General features: G+C 46.1%; 1 pseudogene; it reads right to left on the minus strand.

Moving 5' to 3' along the window:
• Positions 1–7,985: 7,985 nt before the first annotated feature.
• Positions 7,986–10,287, minus strand: LOC148009552 (geranylgeranyl transferase type-1 subunit beta pseudogene; annotated as a pseudogene).
• Between the last annotated feature and the right edge of the window lie 1,929 nt (positions 10,288–12,216).

Here is a 12,216-nt window from a genome sequence, read left to right on the forward strand (position 1 = left end):
ATGGCCAGCACAAGTGTTGGTTTGTTGGGGATTCTGCACATGACGATTCCTTGTGGGCTTGTCAGATGGTAAGGGTCAAGCATTCAAAATTGAGTGTTGATAAGGAGCGATTGAAATTTCATTGGAGGCTTCAATACCTGCAATTTGAAAACCTCTCATGTGATCTCCCCCTAAGGGGTAGTGCTAGTCTTCTTATCGTGCACAAGACATATTTGATTAGTTTGGGAGACAGGTCGAACTCTAAGCAAGCTGAGAGTATTGTCCTGCACTTGAGGACCCAAACTGTGCATATACTTTGGTGCAGATATTATGTAAGTGCTCGTGCATACTTAGATATTACGTAGGTAGAAGACCGTGGGCTAGTGTCTCATAACAATGCGTGGATGAAGCAAAGTTGTCCATGTAGAGGAGTACACGTGAAGGTATATGAGACATCCTTTGCATTGTGACTGCACGATGTAGCATAATTGAGTACAAGGACACCGCACTTGCAGGCTGGAAACTATTGGACTTGCTTGATGAGTACAGTGTACTTTTCATGGCCAATCGTGCGATGCTTATCACCACTGATTGCAATGGTACGAAGGTAGAGTGCAAAAGAAAATTGTGCAAGTGGGTCAGGGTGACAGGTCTAACCCTAGGCGAGACAAGCTCCTCAGGTATGTCCTGCCCTTGATGTGCCTTGAACAAGTGTGGGTGATTGTAAGGGGCTAGGGGACTAGGGACGAAGCCGGTCGACCAAGGTCACCAGACGTACCTAGTTTGAGGACCCCTAGGTGCTGTGCTGTGATCGTGGGTGCTTCTTATTTTTCCATTCACTTCTTTTTCTTTTCTTTTCTTTTCTTTTCTTTTCTTTCTTTTCTTTTCTTTTCTTCTTCCCTTTTTTTTTTTTTTTGCCTGAGTACAACCATTACAATATGTTGAGGCTATCAGCCTTTCAATGGGTTGGAAAATGTCAAGCTTCGAAGGCTTAGAAAATGAATAGTACAATGATGATGGTGCCCTAGCCTCGCTGTTAGAGAACCAGTTGTTGGCGAAAGGGGGAGATACACTTGAGATATTGCAACCCTCCTTGCGGCACATGCGATGTTGATACAATTGCGGTAACGACTGCCGTGAGCCAACTATAGGGCCTGACCCAGAAAGGGGGCGTGGCCCAGGAATGTTTTGTGGGCCATGCAATGTGGGCGATTGGCAAGGGTGCTTTCGGCAGCGTGGCTTTGCCGTGGCTCGTTGTGGGGTTGTGGGTGTTGCGGTGATTGGGCATTGAACATTTTCGCACAAGGACCTGTATTATCCTGCATCCACTTGTCGCTTTATGAGAGCATATGCATTGTGTATGCCGCAAGTATAATAAACCAGTGCAATGCAAGGAGACATCACTTATTTGAATTCTATGGTGTTGACTAGACATTTATCACCTGCGCTTGATTATCTTTTTCTTTTGCTAAAGGCGTAGCATATATTAAACGCAGATATGATAAGTTCATACAAGTCAGGAACATGTCAACACTTAATAAGTCGGGAACACTTAACCATTTAAAAACAAAAAGTCCTGGCCAGTTATCCTTTGATAAGCCCCTTATGCATTATGGGCTACTCGATTTGTACGAGGCGGGGCGAGTCTGGATGGCCGGGTGATTGGAGCTCTGCTGGTGTGGGACTCCCGTGAGGGTGAGCAGGGAACATGTCGGCCGGGACATGAATGGTGTAGTCCCGGTCCGCCACTGTTTCCAGAATGTTTTTAAACAATTCATTGAATTCTGCCCTTTCCCAAGCTGCCCTTTCTGCCTTTGAGCATCTGGGGCCTGAGCGGGAGCTGGGAGTGCGTACCACTAGTGCTGCGGCCTGTTGCGGGTTTTGAGTCTCTACTTTCTTGACTCGAGTATTCTTCGGCCTTCACCCTGGGCAATGTCGCTTGGGGCCTCGCTTCTTGGCATACCTCTTGATGGTGGGCACATAGCGCTCCGGTGGAGGGGCGCATGCCACATGCTCCCGTCTTTTGCGAAGAGCATCTTTGCATGCCAGATCTCCATGATTCTCCATGCATTCTGCCAAAAAAGGAAACCTGCAAGATGCAATCCAAGCGTTAGACCTGGGTATAGGATACAACTGTTTGCATGGAAGGGATTTTAGTGTGGTTTATGAAGCGCATATGACAAGAAGGGGAGGGGTGAGGCATGCAGTGTTTCGTCGTAAAGGGATGGCCCCCATGATGATGTTTGGTTTGCCTCCAACCATTAGCCGATATTGGCTTATGCTAAGTTGTGTGGACTGGTTATCATGGAGTGGGACAGGGTACATCCTCGGGAGGATGGACCAAAAGAGAAGAAGGTGTATAGGAAGGGACTACACCCTGTCTACACCATCAGAGTTGTTGGTCAAGGCCTCCTATGGCGGCAATATGGGTTGCATACCCTTCACTTGGAGGTGGGGCTGGTCACCCGACTTTTAAAAGTGTGATGTGAGGAGGACCTGAGGAGCTTAGCCTGTCAAACCTGACTCTTCTCCCTGCGCTTGACTATCATTGCTTGTGTGTGTTGATATTGTTTATACATGGTGACACCCAAATCAGTGTTTATTTATATACACATCTATGAATCCATGTCACATCACGAGGATAAGAATCAAGTGTAGAACTCGGGGTTGTACCGGAGCGTGGCACACGCATCCAGTATTCATGGCAGCTGACTTAACACTGATAGATATTTTGCCACGTTGAGTAGCATGGAACCTTGACCGAGTCTACTGGCAATATGTAACTCCTCCTCGGTGAGTACCTTATCAATCAGAGGACCTTGTAGCCTAGTCCCAGCCAAGTCCACACCCCGAATGTCAGTGAGCACTCGAAGGGAAGTTGGTGCCACGTAGGTTGGGTCTCTTTGAGACCGCCATTTGGCCAATCGCTCTTCTGAGACCGTCATGATCTGAGCCCCTAGTTCGGCCATTACAACGCAGCTTTCACACCAACGCTGCTCAAATTGACTCTGGCCTGCTGAAACTCGCTTAAGTAGCTCTATGTCTACGAGATTCGGTCGGTAGAGCACTTCATTGAACGTGACGGTTAAGCGCAGTTCGTCAGCCTCCTCGTCGGGGATGAGTCGCATCTGTTCATGCAGGAGCCTATCCTAGTGCCCGCTAAGATGTTCTTGTTCTTCCCATGATAGAGGAAAGGTCAAGTAATCTCCAAGCTGCTCCTTGGGGATCGTGCCCATGTCCACAAGGATGTAGACACGCGCGACCACTTTGAGCTTAGCATCCAACTCAGTTAAGCATTTTGCAACACTTCTATGTTCAACGAGGACTTGCTTGGTTGCTATCTCATGCAAAGTTCTAAGTGTTTCCTTAGGCTTTAGCATGGATGGGGGCTCAGGCCTAGATGAGCAAGATTGGTCCACACTAGGTTTTCTTATGCTCTTGGGGTTCTCACGTTTCTCCTGAGGTTTTGCTGTTATTTCGTCATGGTTCTTCTCGGATGTGACTGGTATAGATTTGTCACCCTGTTGTGACAGCGTTGTATCCACTCTTGATTGATCAATGTGAGTTCTATTGTCAGTGGATAGAGTGTTGCAAGCAACTGTTGATGGCATCAGTTGCTTTGGTTTCTCAGAACACACGAATGTGTCTGGGGTTTCACCGCTATTAAGGGAGGCATCAGTGGGTTCATTGGTGGATGGACTCGATGCTTTATTCATCAGCTCTCCAGTGCCCTTCATCTCAATGTTCTTTGGGTCCACAACCACCTGCATCTGTTGTTGTTTTCTCTGCTTTCTCCTCTTTTTCTTGGTCAATGAAGGTGCCTCTCTCAACAACTCAGGACCCTGGGCTATATCGACTGTTGATGTGCTTGGTCGGGCCTCATCATTTCCCTTCTCTAGTGTGTCCTTATGGGACATAGCCGTGGTTTGCTGAATAGCCTTGCCCGGTTGTGAGGGCACAACTGTCGCTCTTTTTGGAGAGTCTAGCTTTTCAACTGACTCCCCTGCATTTAACTCCCCCGTCCTAGGCTTTAGGCACTTTGAAGATGCTGGAGTTGTCGAGGGATTTGGTAGTGACACCTCCTCCACAGGTAAACTACTAAGGACACGTTCCACAAGGGGCATTGTCACAGCCAAGGGCTATGACTGCTGTGGTCCCTGATTGGAAGTAGTAGCAACTAGTTCAGTGGGCTGGCTACCCTTAGTGGATTGCGGTGTCAAGTCCCTAGGGCGATCAGAAGTGGCTGTGTCTTTTGTTGGCCTTTGAGCACTCATTTGTGTAGATCGAACATGAGCTGATCTAGTCGCATTAGGTGGCTCAGGCATATCCTTAGGTCGAGAGGTATAGATGGCATCATGTCCCGCCTCTTTGATGGTTGGAAGCTTAGATGGAGGTAGAGATTGGAATTGAGTAGTCGCCCTTGACAACTGCTGTGGTGCTTCCTGTGTCTGGTTGGGAGAAGAGGGCGTAGGAGATCTAGGACTCCTAGGTGGATGTGGCACTAGCTGAATGATTTTCTCAAAGCTATTAGATGATTGTACCATTTGCTTTATTGAGCGAGTAGCCTTACCATGAGCAATGTTGTGCCTATGATGTTTGTTCTCCCCTTGGGAAATCACAGGCTCATTGGGCACTAATGATTTTTGTGCATGCTCAATGGCTGCATCTGATGTCTGCTTGTCAAGCACACTAGGCTGAGGATCTACTTTTTGATAGGCCATGTTTGGTTTCTTGATTTCAGTAGTGATGGGCTCAATCACTCCAATATTTTTGGTTTGAAACTTGGCCTTTCATTTGGTTTTCCTCCTACGCCTCTTTGCTTTGGACATAGTTTGGGCTTCTGATAGAGGTGGCCTAGCAGGGTGTTTGGGCACCCAAATCCAATGATTGCCTGCATAATACCCTTGAGCACGAAGCAACGCCTTGGATATCCATCGCGGTGTTGTGCTGACTCTCCATTGATGCCTCCGTCTATAAGGCTTGGGCTTCTTCTAGGGTCTTCTACGATATTTGTAAGTCCAAAGCCCCCGTCCTTGGCATTGTCTCCTGACCTTCTTGTTTCCGGCATGGTCTCACTCACTGGTTCTCGTTGTTCGACCTGTGCTTGCATCAACTCTTCCAACAAGTCCTTGCCCTCATTTGTAGGCGTGACTGTTATGTCATCACCTTCGTTGCCTTTCCCTTGAGGTTCGATGAGGTCACCCTTGCTAAAGGTGGTGACTATCCTCACACCCGGTAGTGTCAGGTGTATCCTCTGTGCTACATAGTCAGCCTCACATTTGGTCGCCCTTTTGAAGGGTCTTCCTAGGAGGGTTTCTTTCCTACAGCTAGCACCTTTTGGAGGAACATGAAATAGGATAGGCAAGCTTTCCGTTTCAATTGTCGCAAGGATTTTGCACTTCCCTATGAGTGCTTGTGGGTGTCCCCCATAAGGGCTAAGAGTTGCACTAGTCGATGTGAGCTCTGGTTGGCCCAGTAGGGTCCATGATTCATAGGTCAAGATATTGAAATCTGCTCCTTCGTCAATTAGAGCATCAATAGTATGCTCTCTTTTTGCGGTGAGTTTGACCCTAAGATAAGCAGGTGGTACTATGTCTTCATCTTCCGGGTCCTGGCTTGTAATTTTAAGCCTTCTGACAGATGCCCTTGAGTTCTCGACTGCACGACCAGATGTGGATTCTCCACTGCTGTCTTGGATCGTCAGTGCAATGCTATTCAAGGTACATTTCTCGTCAAGAGTGTCATGCTTAGTCATCTTCGCATTTGTAGCTTGTTGAAGTTGCATTTTGCTCTGACTAGATATGGTATGAGCACAATGTCTTTGTGTTCTTGTGGTGTGGCCTTTTTGCCCTTGATGGCTAGATTGGCCCATTGAGGTGCTAGGGTCTCTGTTTGTCTCTATTCAGGTATGGGCTTTTGGCTGCTCTTTTGCAGGTGAGAATCCATGCTCGTGTAGAGCCATTACCTCACTAGGGTCCAACTTGGAAGACCTGTCACGGCGCGTGTTTTCCCTCCAACCTACTTGGGGGAGGTGCGGAGGGGGCAGAGCCCCCGCTGCGGGGGTCCCGGGGGCGGCAGTCCCCCCGACCCGCAGGACCATTACGATAGACGCCATATGCAATTTGGAGGACCGTTTATAGCCAAATTTTGAACTACGCGCTCTAAATTTTAGCCCGGTTATGGATCTCTGATGTGCCTTCGCTCTACGTAGCCTTAGGGGTCAATCTCGGGGTTTAGATGTATCAGAATTTGTGTTCTAGGCACGTGTCCGAACTGTCCGATTCTCAGACGTCCGATTTTCAGGAGTCCGATTATCAAAATAGGACGTCCGATTTTGGGTGGGTCCGATCGGACCAGTGATCCGATTTTGGTCACGTCTGATTCTAGGAGTCGGATCAAAAAGTGGTCCGATTCTGGGAATCGGATCAAACAGGGTGGTCCGATTCTGGCTGGCTGGTCCGAGTCTGGGACTCGGACATCCTGGTCCGATTGTGAGTGGTTCGATTATGGACTCGTTTGAGTGTCCAAGTCGGACAGATTGGTCCGAGCGTCCGATTCTCGAAATCGGGCGGGTTGGTCCGAGTGGTCTGAGTGCCACGTGGCACGTCCGATCGGGCTGGTCCGATTCTGGGAATCGGACAAGGCTGGTCCGACTCTAGTACTCGGACGGTCCGATTCTGGGATTGGTGTCCGATTCTGGGACTCGGACGGCCTGGTCCGACTACACGGCCGACAGCCCGCGAGTTGCACGCGATGCCTCTAGACTAACGTCTACTACACCGAATCGTCCAGCGCCTTCCAGATAGGTGCGAGACACTACAAGGGAATGCCAGACATGCTTGGAACCACTGTGGTGCTCGAATCGAATGGCACTCCAAGGATCTGTGCCTCTATTTCCCTATTTTAGCCTGTTATACAGCAACAGAGAACCCTACTGTTTGTTTCTTTTTCTTTGTTTTTTCCTATTCTAAATGCATCCAAATCAGAAAGTAAATACCTACACTACTTCATTCCACAACATACATCTCAAGAAAGCAAAAAGCCTACTTGCCAAGGAGATCGAATACCCTCTTCAACCCCCTCGCTTCCTACCTATCTACCTCAAGCACCGGTTCGGGGGAAACCCCTTACTTTGATGCTCGATTCGCAGCGTGCAAGTGCTCAAGGCTTGAATCCGTTGTCTCGGCAAACGGAACCAAAATGTGGGAGCTTTCGCTCAACCGCCAAGACCCACGGACCGCCTATGTTTTCAAGCGTTCCAAGCCGAGCACTAATGGCTACCTCTCACATAGCCGACGCGCCATCCATATCTACGGGTGTAGTGAGCTTACCTTGATGCCGTTCGAGTTACCTCCTCTCCCGCGCACTCCGGTAGCTCCACGATCCAAGTGCAAGCTTCAAGCAAGCTCCATCCTCAAGCTCCAAGCTCCAAGCTCCATTGCCGCGAGCAAGACAAGAGAAGAGAAGAGGAGAGAAGAAGAGAGGAGACGATGGAGAGCTTCTCCTCCTCGGTCCCTCACCCTCACACACTCACTCCCTCACACTCTCACACTCCCTCTCTCAAGCACAAGCTCAAGAAAGTAAGAACAAGAAGAACAAGAAGAGGAGAGCTACTTTTGGCCACACACAAGAATGAGCTTCTCATTCACTTTTCAACTTTATATACAAAATCCTAAATCCCTTTTGGGTGGTCATCCCCTTTTCCCCTTTTTACATGGCCGGCCATAGCCTAGGCCCTTTTTCCCATTGTCCTTCTATCTTTCTAGCTTCCTGTCCACCGCTCGTCTACATTTACAAATTGCACGGGTGAGAGCCCGGCGCTCTTTTACAAGATTTCAGGGTGCGCCTTTTTATTTTAAAACGCGCCTTTCCCCTTTTTCCTTTGCCTTGGACTTTTAAGGTTGCCCTTGGGCTTTTGGCCTTTTCTCCTTTTCTTTCTTCAGTCGGGCTACCTTTTTCCGCCTTTGCCCTACGTCTTTTCCACTTCTTTTCCACTTCTTTTTGCCCTACGTCTTTTCCACTTCTTTTTGCCCTCGGATAATTGCTAAACCACCAAACTCACTTTGACAGCTTAATAAAAAGGTACACAATGCATTGGTGTCCTAGAGATGCACAACTCCAAGAAGATTGAGTACTCCCCCAATCCAGAATGCATAGCAAGTATTGTATGACTTGTTTATCGTTCCTTGGAAACCTCCTGCTGTGACTGTTTCATTTTATAAGGCCATTCACATCCAAAATAGTTGATGCCAATATTCCAGACACTGGATTAGGTACCATACATCCCATCAACTTTAAGTAGCCACTGCACAATATGTAGCACCACTTGTACATGAGACTCCAAGCCAGGTGACAAGCTAAACCCATCCATATGATTGGCATTCTAAGATATATTTCAATGCCTTTTCAAAATCCAATCCAGATCCAATCATTGAGCATTGCCAAAACAACAACAACATAATAAACAAAACACAAATATGTCTCTGCTCCTGTATTGACCGTTGTAAAGATTCCATTAGCTTGCTGCAGATTGTGCCTGAGCAACCGCTGTCTTAACACGTTATATCTCACAACAATGGATGCCTTCAACCCTGATAGATGAGCACCCTATAGAAGCTGATATTACTGTTGTTAAATTGCCATCAAACCTGTACATGGAGAAGAAACACTTTGCTTCTATCACCAGATGTCCCTTTTGTTGCTTGCAACTTCATCTACAATCAGTGTTGGCCAGTAATCTGATGTCCCTATATTGTCCTATATATGGAGAATGACTTTGCTTTTGCATATAGCTACAATTTCCTCCTAGGGTTGATCCCCTCCACATGGAACTAGCCAATGTAGCACTTTTTATTCAGCTCTTCTCAGGGCCAGATTGCAACACCACCTTCAAGAGGCATAATGCAAGGCCTCAAGACTATCCTAAATTTTACTGTACCTGATCAAAAGTCAGGAAAGCTTGAGCTTCAATAAGCAATTCTGGAAGCAGGTGCAGGTGGCCTGAGATGAGATAGGCAGCATGGACTGAGGTTTTGAAATGAACCCATCCCGCAACCCAGCTGCCTTTGCTACTTGTATTTGTTTTGCAAAAGTGGGAACTCTCTGATCACGGTACTCAAGTTGATCTTCCTTCAAGTGAAGAGTAATCTCTGTTTATGGCACTTTACTTATGCTTTTTGATAGCAGTATACAACCTTTAGTGGAATCCCTGGATATGTGGCTACATGAGGGAATCCTTGATGAACCTTTTGGTTAGATGTTCTTTTATGCCAACAGTTCTATTGCAATTGAGGACTCCACATTCTGGCAGCAAGGTTTTCATCTGCATTATTTCAAGTCTCCAAAGCTTGTTGATGATACCCAAAGAAGAACATCTGAAATGGCCAAGTCAATCCTTTCAACAGGAAAGTCTCTTCAGCTGTTACAACATGTGCATCGTGATACAACAGATGAGTTTAGTAGTAATGATCAAACACTTGCTGCCTCATCTTTGTTGCCATTAGTGGGTGGCCTTCGTCCTACATCTAAAATGTAAAAGATGAGGGAAGAAAGTGACCAGTTTCATCTACAGGTTCCAAAAATGGCTAATCCTGATCAAGATTCAGTGCGTGAATAGGTTGTCTTGAGTGAGATAAAAAAATCTGACACGTCAGTCCCATTCTAAAATATTGGAACCCAAAGATGACACTGGTAGTGAATGTGTGGGCCTAGAATGGTCTTGCATTCTTCCTCCTTTGGATGATCATGATCTTCACAATGCCATTTTTGCAAATGTGACAAATGCTTTGCATCATGCCAAAGTGTCAAGTTCTGCCTCATCTGATGAAAGCTTTAATTCCTGCCAGCTTGAGACTCCCAAATGTATTGCTCATTATCGTTGTGCTTGTATTCAGATTCTTCATAGGGAAGCATAGAGTAGCATGCTTATTGCAAGATTATTTTGCATCGTTCAATCTTGAGAGGGATAAGGTGTTGCTTTAACTGGGCAAACAAAATCTTTGGTTGAAGTCCTTTTGCTTGAAACTGAAGGCCCTTATTTTGAGCCACCCGATTTCATCAGAACTGCTCCCTTGCTTGAGGTGTCTCAATGAGGATGCATAAGTAAGGCTACAAGTTGCATCTATAGATAGAGTATTAGCACTGTGGCAGCTCTATCTTCAAGCTCAACCAGACAAAAAATGCAGAGATCATCAATGCTTTTAAGCAAATGTATCTACGAGTTGTATTGAACAAGGATGCTTACATAGAACCTTTTGTTGGAATAGTACCACGTGTACCACCTGTGTAGGAGTCGATCCCAGTAGGCATGTAGTAATGTGTCGGGTTCGAGCTCCACCTCCCTCAGTTGTAGCTCCAGCACTGCCTATGGCAACTCTGTATGCCCGTGATTATGCTCCTACATATGTTAGGGAAGATCTTCATAGTGGTTATGTTGCTGCCCCACTTGTTCCAAATTTAGAACTGAAGCTTCTGGAAGCCAAAGCTATCAAGTGGCAATTGCAAGAGGCTGCAACTTGGAGCCATTCTTCTCGGCAGCAGTAGGGGCTTTGGCCTTAGGGTGGCCTTCTTCTTGGGGGTAGCAGCCCTTCTGCAGCTCCCTTTCTGGTTCAATGCAAGGTGATCTGAGAACTGTAGGCATAGATAAAATGATAAAATGATGACCTGCAAGCCATAAGAGTACTCTATGAAAAGCTTAGAGCATGGAGATTTAAGCTCTCAGGTCCCTGGGAGGCTCTGGTAGAAGCCTTTTGATCAATGGAGATGGGAGGGAAAAGATCCTAACTGGTTTTTCTCCATGGAAGCTTGGCTGAAGCTTGAAAATGAAGAGAGAGAAGAATCTTCCTGAAAAGTAACCAGGACTTTACCATCTTCTACTCCATTTACCACTGTCTTCTGGAAAATACCTTCAAAATTGGCCAAAAATGACCCACGAGCTGCCAAATCCAGTCTTCTAGCCTCCAAACTTGGTCCAAGGACTCCATTAATGCTCCTGACTACTGTCCTCCTAGTCCTTGACCTCTAGCCTTTTAGTGCTCCTCCATTTTAGTGCATGTCCTTGTGTACTTGAAGCTTCTTGGATTTTAAAACTGAAAAGAATGGTAACTGAGCATGTAAGGTAATTAAATGGATCAGAACTAGAGCTCTGATACCACTTGTCATGAAGAGGATAGGAGAAAGGGAAGAAGAGGAGAGAGAGAGAGTGTGTGTAGAAGAGAGAGAAAGACTGCAGGAAGAGAGAGAAAGAGAGTGACGAGGAGAGAGAAAGACTAGAAAAGGAGAGAGAAAGACAAAAAGAGAGATGAAGAAGCCATGAAAGCTAGGAGAGAGAGATGAAGATGAAAGGAGACTTGTATTATAATCTGATGATGAAAAATCAAGTCCCTAACACCTTATATACCAGCCAGTGTAGCTAGTATTTCCCCACTATTAAATCCCCCTCTCTTACATGTACAATAGTAGTGAAATCAATCTAGATTTAGAGTATTTACAACCCACAACATCTCACAAGACATCCACATCCCATGTGGTAAAGTTTAGGCATTGATGACGGGTACCAAGCAAGCATCGCAATGCTTCAACTATCAAGCATAACCTATCACACATTCACATACAAATTTTGGCTTGATGTTGCCTTCCAAATCTAAGTTTTAAACTCTTCAAGGGCATCCCTAAATGTGTGAGAGTAAAGGCATATACATTGCCAAGCATCAATAGAAAACAATGGAGTTCAATATTCAACCAAGTAGATGTATGTTGTCTTTGTATGATTAACAACATACCTGCTCTATTTTCTAGCCAATGTCAGATTCAAACATCCCATACATGAGATGAGACCCAAAACTCCAATGCTATAGAGTCTTCTTCAATCCCTGACAAGTTGTTCAACCAATAGTAGAGTGCGTTTATGGCTACCAATGTCTGAATTTGAGGAAGAGAGAATGATCAGCCTATAGGCACAGTTCAACGCAGATCATGTTGGCACTAGATGGCTTCCAGGTTTGGCATTAAGCATGCCAGAATGCTTGGCTAACTTTAGGTAGTGCTTGACAGTATTTTCATAGTATTTGTCTTCAACATGGAGCTCTAAATGCAAGAGTAGCTTGTGTTTACTGCTACCCTCTTCTTGTTAGTCTAGAAACAAGCACAACCTATCATGCCCAAAGTTTTTATACCACTACAATTGTTGAGGTTAATGCTCATTGTCAAGAGCTCCAATGGTTGCCAATAACCCCTATA

This window comes from Lygodium microphyllum, chromosome 30 (assembly GCF_053477565.2).
Source record: "Lygodium microphyllum isolate KBCC chromosome 30, Lygodium_microphyllum_v1.1.10, whole genome shotgun sequence".
Classification (NCBI taxonomy): Eukaryota; Viridiplantae; Streptophyta; class Polypodiopsida; order Schizaeales; family Lygodiaceae; genus Lygodium; species Lygodium microphyllum.